Source organism: Vulpes lagopus, chromosome 4, assembly GCF_018345385.1.
Source record: "Vulpes lagopus strain Blue_001 chromosome 4, ASM1834538v1, whole genome shotgun sequence".
In the NCBI taxonomy this organism is placed as follows: domain Eukaryota; kingdom Metazoa; phylum Chordata; class Mammalia; order Carnivora; family Canidae; genus Vulpes; species Vulpes lagopus.
Window position 1 is genome coordinate 133997291 of NC_054827.1, and position 13381 is coordinate 134010671.

Consider the following 13381-nt stretch of genomic DNA (forward strand, 5'->3'; position numbering starts at 1 on the left):
ATCCTAGCTATGAAATTTAAAGCAAAACAGAACCCTTTGCCCTGTAAAGAGTTTGTATCAATAAACACATACGCAATTTCTGGATATACATAGGTGTGTACACGGCACTAACACTGTTGGTTCCAACTTCAGGAGCAAAGTCAAGCATTTGTCTCTTTGCTAACGTAGGTAGGCTTTAGAGGTCGGTCCCCTCTGCCCTTTAAAAGACTCAGACTGAGTTCAGTTTAAAAGTGACTAGCAGCCTATATCCTGCCTGAGAGCTCACAGAGGGGCTTACCACTTCCCAGCTGCACCACTGCAATAGCTTCCCAGCAAGTGTATGCCTCAGGGTACCTTACAGCCTTCACTACCAGTAAGAGCACACAGTGGAATTAGGACGGGCTCTGGTTCAAATTCTAACTCCACCATTTAGCTCATAAAGCCATTAACAACTTTTCCTAATGCCCAGAGCCGTGGCTATTAAATCCATTTAGAAATGAAGGACACATTAACCTACTCTATCTCTTATCATTTAAAGACGTTATTTAAATCGCTTGCATTAATGTTTATGTTTCATCTGAATTTAAGGAAATGAATGCTCCACAACTTGAAATCATAAATGAAAAAGGTAAAGTCTAATATAGAGCATCTGCCCTAATAAAAATTTTTTCCTAATAAATTTTTTATTAAAAAATAATTGTGAAGGTATGTTTACCTGTATATGTTCAAAACTGTACCTCAAGAGTAACACAAGCCCTGGTGAAGTGATAGTTCTCATTATAGAAGTATTTCAGCTAGTGAATGAAAAGGGAGTGGTACAATTAGAAGGTCTCATTTTGAAAGACTTAAACAAGGTAACGCTGGACAAAGTCTGCAACATTCAAATATCATTATGAATAGAATCAAACCCACTCACTGTCCATTTGCACGTCGAACAGTATTCCGTTCCCGACCTGGCTGCCTCTAAAAGGACCGATCATACTTTCAGCGGTAGTCACAGGATATGGAACAAGAGGTGAAGGACATGCAAGGAAGACTGTACACTCTTAAACTGTCAACCAGACGGCCCTTCTTGGGGGGGGGGGTCACGGGGCGGGAGAGCTTTAAACACCCATCTGTGTGCCAATGTTTAAATGTATCAATTCTAGAATTAAAACTCAATCAAAGCACAGGAGGGAAGCTAAGCCAGAAAGAAACCAAATTTAGGAAGAGAATGGAACACAGGAACACAAATCAGGCATTTGTTTATTTATGTGCAGAAAAATTCTATAGCCTGTAACTAACTCCTGTGCCTGTCTATCTCTGGTCCTGACCGTGTCTTTGGGTTCTGGTGTAGGATAGGAGGAGTGACTGCAAAGTCTCCAAGGTGCCTTGCATACGACTGAGAAGTAACTTATGCACTGAAAGAACTAGAACGCAGTGGATCTTGTTACATGTGGACAGCTCAGGCTCGGGGGACACTAACACCCTCGGTAAAGTACACGAAATAAAACACAACCGCACAGGAAAGCTCTTACGCAACACGGACCGCAGTCTTGAGCGGAACCAGGAGGTGGCGCGCTACAACAGGTATTAGGGGCTAAGGACACGCGGGAAATGGGAGTTTGCTGACCTCACGGTCCTTAAACCCACCAGTGGGTTTTAAGCGGGCCCAGGAATTCTGTTAACCACTTTCTGTGGGTGCCACGGAGATGAGAAGTCCCCAAACGTGGTTCTGTTTTTGTTTTTTTTTTTTCCAAACTGCTATTTTCCAATCATTAATGCATTTACATCGTAGCCCTACTGAACTTGCCAGAATGATTTTCCATAACCGGAACAAATGTCATCCCTCCTTAACTGGGTTATTTTGCTGGGAAGAGCCATCCGACTGAATTTTTCTCCAAAGAGAAGAAACACATTTCCCTTCACTCTCTCTACTTACACTTCTGACTTTTCCCAAGTTAAGACATGGGTCAAATTTTTTTGTCAAAATGCAAAAACGTGTGATTTAGGTATTTAAAAGCTTTGGTGAATCATTTACATAAAGTTTCAGAAGGAATGCAGTTCCATCTCACACTCTTATCCAGTCCACCAGGAGGCCTACTCAACAGCTGATTTAGGAGGATACAAATGAGCTGCAGAGCTCAGAAATAAGCACAACTCTTGATGTAAGAGGAGCCTATGATGTCACCAAACCTCCTTTGAAAGAAGCTTGTCTTGAAGCAGGAGCAAGTTTTATTATAGAAACAATCTTACCATTGTCCCTTCCTTAGAAGCATCACACACACACACACACACACACACACAATGTGTGTGTCTGAAGCTTAAGTTTCTTGTGATGCAGCAGGATTTGCTCCTGACCTTCTCCCTTCTTGGGTACATTCCAAATCTCATTCCTCAGATCCTCAAAGGGTCCCTGCATTATCCTCCCCCAACCCAGCCTGACCCTTAGACTCCAAATGACCTGCCAGCCTCGGAGCAATCTTTGTCTCCTGCTGACCTCAGCAAGGTGTAAGGAGAAAAACAGTAGGAACAAAGCATGACGTCATCTGCAAGCGCCCTTAATTTTCCCAAGGGTTTGGATGTTAAAAGAGAAAGTGTACTGCCCCCCCCCCCCATTTACTCCCCAAAGAAACCAGGGAAAAAGAAAACACTAAAAAAAAAAAAAAAAAATTTGTGTGTGTCTGTGTGTGTGTGTGTGAGACTCCTGGTCAGGAGAAGGGCCAGGCCAGGCAAGAAGGGCCAGGCCAGGCAAGCTACATCCCTGCAGCTGAACTTCCTTTCAAAAGAAACATTTCTTTCTTCACTTCTGTACCCAAATGCTTTTGAGAGCTCCTGAGGAGTCACATTTTTATGGCAGTTGCCTTGGCCAGAGACAGGGCGGTTGGGGTGGGGTGGGAGCAGGCAACAAATGTGGGAGGGCATTTTTAGGTTGCAGGCTGCTTTCAGAACAGCCAGATGCTGGCCCCTACCTGGAAATGTGCATTTTCCTAGGGCTGGATGATTTTCACCTATCTTAGTCTTCTATTGTTGGTTTGAAAGGGGAAAAAAAAAAAAACGCCATGGAGCATTTCTAAATCTTTGCCCCTCACAAACTGGGTTGGCCATTTTGCATCAAAATGTTTTGTAAATGGAAAGAAGTTAATTATTTAGTTTTAGATTAAATATAATGATCCAGTGAGCAAACAATCCGCCCTCTCTCCTCTCTCTGCTAACAAGCCACCCAATTTTACTTTCCTGCCTCCACCCATCTGCTCCACCCTATGGAGAGTTGCCAAGGCGAGTCCAACTTGTCCAAACAGGACATGGCTTCAGATAAGATTCTGTCCACACCCTGTACCTCGGAAAAGACCAAGTGAAGCAATTGATTTTGCATGTAAATAGGGACAGGTGCAAAGGTAACAACCAAGCAAAATCCCTACACGTTTGCAGACTGAGGCCCAGCTAAAGCAGGGCTGGGGGGTGGGGGGGGGTGGGGAAACCCAAACCCATACTCTTTATAGGTAAACTCTCAAGTTCAACGCTGCCACCTGGCTAGTAGCATTCCACACCTTTCTGAAAGACATTTTCGCAAATGCAAATCATTTCGCCTACTAAGGTTACACGCTTGTTTTCCTTCTTCAGGCTCTCTGGCAATTTTGTGTTTTAGTTTGAAGGGCACAGAACCCAAGATCAATTGAAAAAACGCCCATACTGTGTAATAATCCTGCTGTGTACATATCTTACAAGGCCGGCCGCAGCCCTCACAATTCTCTTCCGTGAAGCGTTATATAATCAAATCCAGAAGGGCTGCGTGAGGCCACACGGCCTCTCATCTGCCTCTGCGCTGGTGCCCTATCACTGGAGACCCACCCCGCTCTCCCCCAAGGGGCCTCCACCCATGGGGCCCCACCCAGCAGGGAGTGGGAGGCAGGGAGGGACCAACTGGCTCGGGTCAGCAGCCAGTTCCTGGAAATTCCGGCCTGAGCAGGGATGGCTGGGACCTTACAAATAACCAGAAAGAGGGACGCCTGGGTGGCTCAGTGCAGGTCGTGATCCAGGGGTCCTGGGATCGGGTCCCGCATGGGGCTCTCCGCAGGGACCCTGCTTCTCCCTCTGCCTATGTCTCTGTCTCTCTGTTGTCTCTCATGGATAAATAAATAAAATCTTAAAAAGAATATTAGGGTGGTGGCAATTCCTGGGCTCCCAAGGAGTCTCCATTAAAAGCTGACCTCACAGGGCCACCAGACCTTTGGATATGAAACCATGAGCTAATACTGCGCCCTCCCTTCAAAAGTACACGAAAAAGAAAGAGGAAAGCATTCTGAGCCACTGCCATGGGAGAGAATTAACTCAACATGTCCCCAGCACAATCCTCCCTCTCCGGCTCCTGCCCTGAAAAGCCTGCCTGCTGCCCCCCACCTCCCCGGTGCCTTATTTTCTGGTCATTCGCCATGGAAACCAACCTAGAGGTCATCTTTCAAGTCTTCCTCACCAACTTTTCTTTCCATTCCTGCTGCTGCCACTGGGGGCCAGGCCCCCGGTGTAAGACTGTGTCACTGGGTTCCCTCCGCCACGCTCCCCACGGCGTCCCTGGGTCCCTCCAACTCATCCTGACCCCCTTGCCGCCCACATTTCTCAAAGCCCAGCCCTCACCGGTCTGGCCCAAGCTCGCAAACCTTCCTCCAAAGGGGTCCCCGGGGCTTGCAGAGTGGGTTCAAGCGCCCATGCTCCCTCCCCGCACCCTGTCTCTAACCGGCTGCCCCTTGCTCCAAGGGCCCTTCACGCTGGCCGCCCCGTCCATCCACCCCCACCTCCCACCCCCATGTCTTTGTTCATTTTTGGCTCCGATGCTGGGCAACCAGCATGGAATGCCCCATCCCCTTCCGGCTTATCTAAATCCTCCTAATTCTTCAAAGACCTGCTCAAGGCCTCTCCACTCCGTGCAGCCAGCTGATTGCGCCCCAGTTGAGCTGAGGCCACCCCTTCTTACCTAGAAGGGCGGGGCCTGTTAAATGGTTTGTGGCAGACCACCACCTGGATGGGGAGCATCGCCTTCCATTTCCTTAGGGGGGCAGAGGGGACCCCCTCCCATCTTCCCCAAGGGGGGTCAGGCTTGCTCACTAGAGGGAAGTTTTCTGGCAGGCATGAGGGGTGCTTCCAAGAGCACTCAGCCCACAGTAGGACTTCTACGGCCTTCCCTGTCCCCTTTGCCTTTGAAGACACTTAGAACTCTCTCCTAAAGTAACTTAATAGGGGAGAGGGGCCCTAACTTTAAAGCAAACTTGTTAAACCAAACTTCCTTTTTAAAAAGTTACTGCTCCTAACCTTAACCTCCTTGCCTGTTACAGGTCCTCCAGAGACTTTATTAAAATCATCCTCCCAGAATTTTTTTATTAGCTACCCAGAGAGATCTTCTAAACAAATCTCATGTCAATGTCTCTTCTCTGTTGTAAAACCTAAAATAGAAGAGGAAAAAAAGAAAGAGGAAAAAAAGAGACGGGGCAATTTTCCATGAGGAGAGAAGAGAGTGAGAAAGAGTGTGTGTTTGGAGGGTTTTCTTTGTTTTGTTTTGCTTTTTCAGGATACTTCTATTGACCAAGGAAAGCAAGGGGCTACGTGATGTCACAGGTTTCCTGCAAATCATCACCACCTTCATGACTGGAGGTCTCCAGGTGCTGTTCTTTACATGGATGCCTATCACTGATGCCTATCGGGTGGGTGGGTACCAGTTTCCTATCACTTAGGAGAACTACGGAACAGAGAGGTAAAGCAATCTGCCCCAGGATCACACAGCTGTTAAGTTGTACAGCAGGTTTTGAACCCAAAGCAGCCTGACTGCAAAGCCGGTGGCCCCGGCACCCTATTCTACCTCCCCGCCCCCACCCCCGGCAGAGGACCACATTACACCACGGACAGCAATAGCAGGCCAGCACGTCTGCAAACACATCTGTCCACGGGGGATGTGGAAGGCAGGGACAGAGACCTCCAGTAGCGGCAATTCCACCTCCTTCCAACTGGACCCTGCTGCCTACCCTGACTCTGAGTGTGCACGCTTGGACGCAAGATCAAAAGATGCATTCTGAAGGCCCCAAATTAGGCCATTATTCTTCCTAGCCAATGCACCTGCAATTGGTCCATAAAACTGCTCAGAAAAAAAACTGGCAGCTCTACCCAAGTAAATACGGAAATCCTCATAATAACTGTACAAAGGTGGAAGGGTCAGGTCCTCATCCCCATTTTAGAAATGAGGAAATGGAGGAACAGAGGTGAAATGACTTGCCCAAATTCACAGAGCTGGTTGGAGCTGCAGCCAAGAACAGAAATGTGTTTGCCGGCAGACCCAGGGCTCTTTCTGTTCTGCTTCAGGGGCCTGTGCGGTGGGACTGATTTATAAGCAAAATCCTCTCAAACTGGGATCACTCTGGATACAGAGGGTATGCGACGTGTACAGTACCTGCTAGCCCATGTTGGCCCGTGCCCTGGGGAGGTTCCAGAGGGTAATTAAGATTTCAAAACGCCTTTTCAGGTTGGATCACTCGGGACCTCCTCCATCCTTGTGGCATAATAATGACTGCACATAATTTGAGATTAGCTCTAATGAGTAGGTGCTCAATAAATACTTGTGAGATGAATAAATGAATGGATGTCAAACTACCCTTCTTACACGTGAGGAGAAAAAGAAGGGCAAGGGCCTCTATAATGATTGTACACCAGGTGGCACACAAGGAAAACTTGCCCAGGGGCCAGCGAAGCTAGCTTGAAAATCATCTTCTAAAACCTAAAACGCAGCCAGTGCGAAAACTTCAGGAGGCTTGGCAGAGAAAACCTCCCTCGTTTGGAGAATGGAGCGGAACAGGGGCTTGAACTTGCTAAGGAGAGTAGTTTTGGGGTGCAAAGCTTGGGAAGGAACCACAGATATAAAGGAGTGGATGTCAGTGATTAGACTCAAAGCCCAGTAGTTAGTAGACAGAAGGTGTACAGGCCAGGGGGGAAAAACCCAGTTTGTTCACAGGTCGCTCTCCAGGGTAGAATGCACTGACCTCAACGTCCATTTGATCTCTTCTGTCTAGATTTGGCCAAACTCCACTGAACCGGATTGAGAACTAGCCACAGGCCATCCCTGGAGATCCCCAGGCCTTCCAGAGACTGGAACCACCTTACCCATGTCCCATTCTAAGCTGAGCTTTCTTCAGTGTCCTCTGGTCAGGGGGCTGCCTGGGGAAGCACCCACTTCCTAAACGTCAGGGAAGGAGCTAGACCCCAGGTTTGCTCAGAATGCGTGAGATGAAGGGCAACTTCACTTGCTACATTTGGTCTCCAGCTCCCCTTAATAATTGGATGGAGGAAATGATAATGAATTCAGCCTGCCAACACAATGGAGTGAGTTTCAAAAAGCTCCAGGAACCTGTTTTGCTAGAAAATGAACTTGACTATTAAAAACCCTGACCAAGGGATACAAAATATACGGATTTAAAAAAAATTTTTTTTAATGTTCCATTGAACTATGGTGACATTCCAGGAAAAGCATAGATCCAATTAAAAAGATATTTTTGCTTTGGGAGAAAACAGTCCTAGTTCTGGGGTAGAACCGTGTCTATAGCATTGTGTCTCTTTTTCATTACTACCAAATTTCAAGGAAGGAGAGTTTGGGGGGGGGGGGGGCGGAGAAAGCAGGGCTACCTCCTTTAGACAATGCTCTCCCTTATCAGGGTAGACTGCTGTCTGGTTTCCTGTCTCGAGCTCTGGCATTACTGCTTCAGATGAGAACAGGGGTCTAATAAAGGGGACAGATCAGGCTTGAAAATGAGAAAGCTAAAAACCACCATGATCCTCTTGCAACTTACTCTGAGATGTATTTTGACTAGAACATTACACATTAGCAAAGCAGGTATCAATGGTTTTACGACTCTAGGGATTTTTTTTTTTAAAGCTAGAACCAATGAGTATGAAGCACTTCAGAAAGAAACCCAATTTCCAGAATAATGTAATTCCTAGGATTTCAAGGATGAGGTTGCTTATATTTTTTTCTTAAATACAACCGGTGTGAAAAAAACAGTTAAGAAATACTTCCTAAGGAAGCTGTTCATTATAGCAAAAATGTTGACTTGGAAATAAATAATGATTTACATCATCAAGAGATGAAACCATTATTCCCATTTTTTTTTCCTTTTGTAATTCTAGTAACTATCAGACAGATACAATCTTTCCAAATTGTTCAGCTTGGTATTTAAAAGCTTGCAAAGTGTATTTAATAAAATATATTAGACCCTAATAATCACATCTATTAGCCAACCACCTCCCTCTCCCCCAATGCAAAGAAAATAATTACCTGACGTAAGCTAAATAAAGATTCTGTCTACCAAATCCAGTTGGATTGTTAACAGCCTTGGAACTAAATTGGAAAAGTTGCTTTGATTTGGGTTACTCACAAATTTTAGTTTTAAGGCCCCTTGCACTACAAGTCAGCTTTATATTTCAAGTTTGCTTCTCCCAAAGGAGAAAGAACAGCTCTTACTAAAAGCTTCCCAAACACCCATCTTTTTTTAAAGGAAGGTTATCAGTAAACTTCTATTTGATTCTAATAGTTTTCTTAATATCATATTATATATCTCCCTTCACCCATTAAGAAAGAATGTAGTAGAATGTGAAGTTAAAAACCCAACTACTATTATCATCAATTTAGGGGAGGACAGGGTCTGATTTGCTGCCTTAGCAACTCTAAATTAATTCCATTAGAGAACATCATAGATAATCCCTTTGGATCTTAAAGAAAATCCAAAAATAAGTTTAGAAAGAAACTTGCCGGAGTTTTCTTATCCAACTATCTAAAACTTAGTTTCTGAAGATCCAAGAGAAAAAGGTAGTAGGTTTTAAATAGTTAACCCAGAAGTGTTAGCCCACAACTAACAGAATTTACAAAAAAAAAAAAAAAAAAAAAGAAGAGGGGGATTATGAAAAAGTTGGTGTTGTAAAACAATGAAAACAAGAGGTCTCCTTCTGTTTTCAAAATACAAGATTAAAATTTCCAGACTCTCATTAAAATGAATTTATTTCCAGTTCTTTTTCTTTGAGCTTTTTATTCTTAAAACAGGTCGGAAATCAGATGTAGAATAAATACATCTTTGTCCTTAGGAAAATTATCCTAGCACTTACATCTTTGTCTTTAAGAGATGATCCTGGGATTTTCTCCATATATTTTATGCCTCAATACTTTTCCTGAAGATTTCTTCCTTAAAACCTAAGCAAGATTTCCAAATCAGCCCAGTCTGCCAAGACTGCTTAAAACTCTCCATCCGGTAGAATCTCTTCTGCCTTGAGCTCCAGTGTTACTTGGGAACAAGGGTGGGCCAGAGCCTTCAGGTAATGCCAGGTCTTCTAAACTGTAAGGTGGCAATCCCCCCAACTCCAGAATTGACAGCTTCAGGGCAAAATGCCTACCTCTAAACAAACACCCTACCCACCTCCAAACAGGAATGGAAAACAAACAAATGCAACCTCCTTTAGACTTCTAGCCAATCTGCACACAAATTTCCCAAAGTCACAATTTGGCAATGATGAATTTAAAAAGGTACCAGTATTTATTCACTCACAGAAACACACTGGAGCAAAGGGTATATGTAAAAAGGTTAACTGACTCCTCATTATGACATAACACAGGCATCTTAAGCAATTGCAAGTGTGTAGAGACATGATAACTCCCTGGGTGGGGATCGGGAGTTTAGGGGCAGGGACCACGGCCTGGTCTGGGCTACTGATCTACCAGAAAACAGCCTGAAACAGGAAAGAGCACACATATGCCACTTGGAATGTATGACGCAAACCCCAGCCTTGAAACAAAGAACAGGAAACAGCTCTGCTGGCTGTGCTGGAGAGCAAGCACAGAGAAACATTTAGCCGGCCCTCCCTGACCCTATATTCATGAGCAGCTGGAGTTTTTTAAGACAACAACAGGGGGGTGGAGGTGTTTGTTCTATGGGTGTGAATAATAACACCAGCTTTATTCAGGGGACCTGCCCTATTTACAAATAGGAGCTTCCACATACAGTAAACATCATAAGTGAACATGTGATTTTATCATATTCAGGCAGCAGAGACCTTCCTAATTAACACCAGCCTCCTTTCCAATTTCTTTTGTCTCTTTCTCCCCCATCCCAATGGCTGGTCTCGAGCCATCATCAAATTCTGGGTTGGGGTAATGAGTATTGTTCAGCCTCAGCATCATGACGAAAATGAAAAGGGCGCACTCTTAAGAATTCAGATGACAACTGGGTTATCCCACAGAACTGAAAACCGGACCAGTTCTAAGCGTCTCTTAGCTACACAACTACATTCCTAGACACAGAGTCTGGGATATCTAGAGTCACCCCAAATTTCACCATCTTTTTCAACCGCATAGTTAGAAACCTATCTGCACACAGCTGGCACATCTGTTCTCCATGTACACACACCTAAAGAAATTCACCTTTTGAGAACGTGAATCTCTCTTCCTGACATTTCATTTAACCCAGAAGTGTTACACGATCTGTTGAACAGAGTATCAATTTTTATAAGACGCCCGAAAATGTCTATCTTACTTTAGGTATATTTAAGGTAGTAAAATCCATTCAGTCTTTTCCCCATTATGTCTCTTTATTTTGTTATAGTGAGCCAGGACTGCTCAACTCAGGTTTCCATGATCAGAGATTTAACAATCTGTGTGTAGACAAAACTACAGGTAAAAAAAAAAAAAAAAGGCATCACTGTGTCCATAGCAACCAAAAGATTGGGTTTTAATTTAGAAGTTTGCAGTGAAAAAACAATAGCGTTTTATAATTGACAAGGTTTTGTGGTCTTAGCAGCTACTTTTCTTTGTTATTCTCACACTAAGATTTTTAGACTTGCATTCTCCTTCATGAAAGCCAAATGTTCTTTGCAGTGTATCTTTATTGAACTTACAGGAGTACATTAGGCTTTTTTCTTCTGATACTTCTGCTGCAAACCCCACTGACTGTAGAACTGGAGACAAGTTTCTCTAGGGAGTTTAAATTCATCAAACATCTCATTTTAGGTTTCTGTTAACAGGCTGAGGTCAACATACTCCATGCTTCCAGCCAGAAGAAACTCATTTGTCCATTCCTTAAAAAACACTTAACTTGCAAAATTTTGGAGATGTTAATGTTATCAGATTGTTTTCTTTTTCCCTAAAAGCAAGTCTTCCCTCCCGTTAGGCAGATTATCATCCAGATGGATTTCTTATAAAAATGCTGCTCAAATGCACTTAAAAAAAAAAAAAAAGTACAAAATTGCTCAGTGGAAAAACCTGTAATGAACAACTGCCCTATTCGCCTACTCCATTTTGCTAATAATTATATGCTCCATGTAAATGAAGTCAGAATACCCCTACACACTGCTCCGCAAATCCAGGCTCTCGTGAGAAGAATATGATCAACACATTTAAAGTATCTTAGGTGATATTCGTGGAGAAATACATTCTGAGCTAGCAAAAATTCGGTGTCAAATGTTTATTTTAGTGCAATACAAGAAGGTGAGCGATTTCCAATTTCCGTTTAACCTGACTTAACAACAACAAAAAGAGTCCAGTTCACACGTTCTCCGTCTATTATTATTGCATATTGCTGTAAACTTTAAGGCAGAAGATGCGCCCCGGTATCTCCCAGAGAAGCGGATGGGAGGACAATTCCAAGTATTATCTGCCATCTCCAAGAAAGCCACTCTGAAAGGTTAGGTCGGTCCCCAGGGTCCAGGTCCAGGGATCAGTCCCTCGGTCCCCACTCGGCTGAGTCCCTAACGCTGCAGGCAGTTGCCTAAGGCGCTCTCCGCCTCCAGCCTCCAGCCTCCAGCCTCGCTGCAATCCTTGCTCCAGGCACTGCGGCAGGTTCCCTCCGCGCCCCCGAGGAGGGCTCTCCAAGCCCGGCCGGCTCTTTCCTCCTGCCCCCGAGGATCCAGACGCCCCGGCAGCTCCTGGGCTCCAGGACCGAGAGCGGGATGCTGCCTTCGCTCCCAACGGCCCCAAGTTTCTTCCCAGAGGGCCCGGGAGGCTGCTCCAAGTTTGCTCCGGCGGGCGAGCGGTCGCGCGCGCCCCGTCCGAAGAGGGGGGCGGCGGGGGGCGGGGAGGGGAGGGCGCGGGCGCGGGCGCGGGCGCGGGGGTGGGGGACCCGGAGGGGGAGGAGCAGGAGTGCGCGGCCTCCGCGCTACCTTTCTCCAAACAACGTTGCCACACGCGGAGAGCACTGAGGTTTCTGGGGCTTTGGAGGGAATCGCGAGCGAGCGAGCGAGGGAGGGAGCGGGCGGGCGGGGGACCACACAGGTGAGCCCCCGCCCGCGCCCCCGCCCGCGCCCCCGCCCGCGCCCTCGCCCTCGCGGGCGCCGCGGCTCCCGCTCCCCGCACCAGGCTCTGCACGGCGGCTGCCCCGAATCCCACACTCTCGACCGCCGAGCCCGAGGTCTGCCCCGGCCTCCCCCAGCCCCGGCCTCGAGGAGCTGTGGGGCTCTTGCACTTTCCCAAGCCCGCAGGCGCCCCCACCCCCGCGCGGCGCCCCAGCCCATCCACTGCGCGCGCCCCCGGCCCGGGGGGGGGGGGGCGAGGCGTCCGCAGCAGCCGGGGAGGGCGACAGCGGGAGCCGGGCCGGGGAAGGTGAGGGAGGGGCACTTACTTTCGGAGGCGCGGTGCTGCGCGCTGCAGACGAGGAATAAAGGCCCGGATCCGAGGCGCCTGGGACCCCGCGAATGCAGCAGTGTCAGCGCGCCAGCCCGGGCGGCGGCGGCGGCGGCAGGGCACGGGCACGGGCACGGGGGCCGGGCCGGGAGGGCACGGGGACGGGGACCGGGACCGGGCGGCCGCGCGTGCGGCGGGCGCTCGCGCTGCGCTCCGGCTCGGGCTCGGGCTCGGGCTCCGGCTCCGGCTCGGGCTCGGGCCCCGGCTCCGCGCGGCTCCGCTCCTGGCTCCCCTCTGGCTCCTGGCACCAACTCCGGGCAGTCACATGACGCCGGCGCCGCTCGCTCTGCGAGCCTCCCGGGGCTGGCGGGGTAAGTAGAGGCTGGGACCCGGGGTGGGAGGGTCAGGGAGGGGAGAGGGAGCCGCCGCGGCCGCCCGGGCTGGGCGGGTCCCCACCCACTTGGGTGGAGGCTGCCGCCGGAGGGGTCGGCGAGTCACTCGCGCAAACACGCACCCCGCCCTGCGCCCTTCCCCCCGCCCCCGCCTCCCGCGCCGCCTCCGCCCCGCCCCGCCCCGTCACCCGGGCCGGCCTCACAGACACTCATTATTCCCCGGAGCCGGGCGCCGCCCCGCCGGCCCAACCTGTCCGGCGAGGCGAGGCGCGGCGCGGCCGAGGGGCTGGGCGTGCGCGGCGCGGCCCCCGCCCCGGAGCCCGCGCCCCGGAGCCCGCGCCCCGCGCCCCCGAGCCCCCGCCCCGGAGCCCCCGCCCCGGAGCCCGCGCCCCCG

General features: G+C 48.5%; 1 protein-coding gene across 1 annotated transcript in view; it reads right to left on the bottom strand.

Annotated features, from left to right (window-relative positions):
• KLF3 (Kruppel like factor 3) overlaps positions 1 to 13367 on the bottom strand; it is a 36994-nt gene extending 23627 nt beyond the window's left edge. The window contains exon 1 of the mRNA XM_041752090.1: positions 12594 to 13367. The gene's annotated coding sequence lies outside the window, so the exon portion shown is untranslated. The remainder of the gene's footprint in view (positions 1 to 12593) is intronic.
• Between the last annotated feature and the right edge of the window lie 14 nt (positions 13368 to 13381).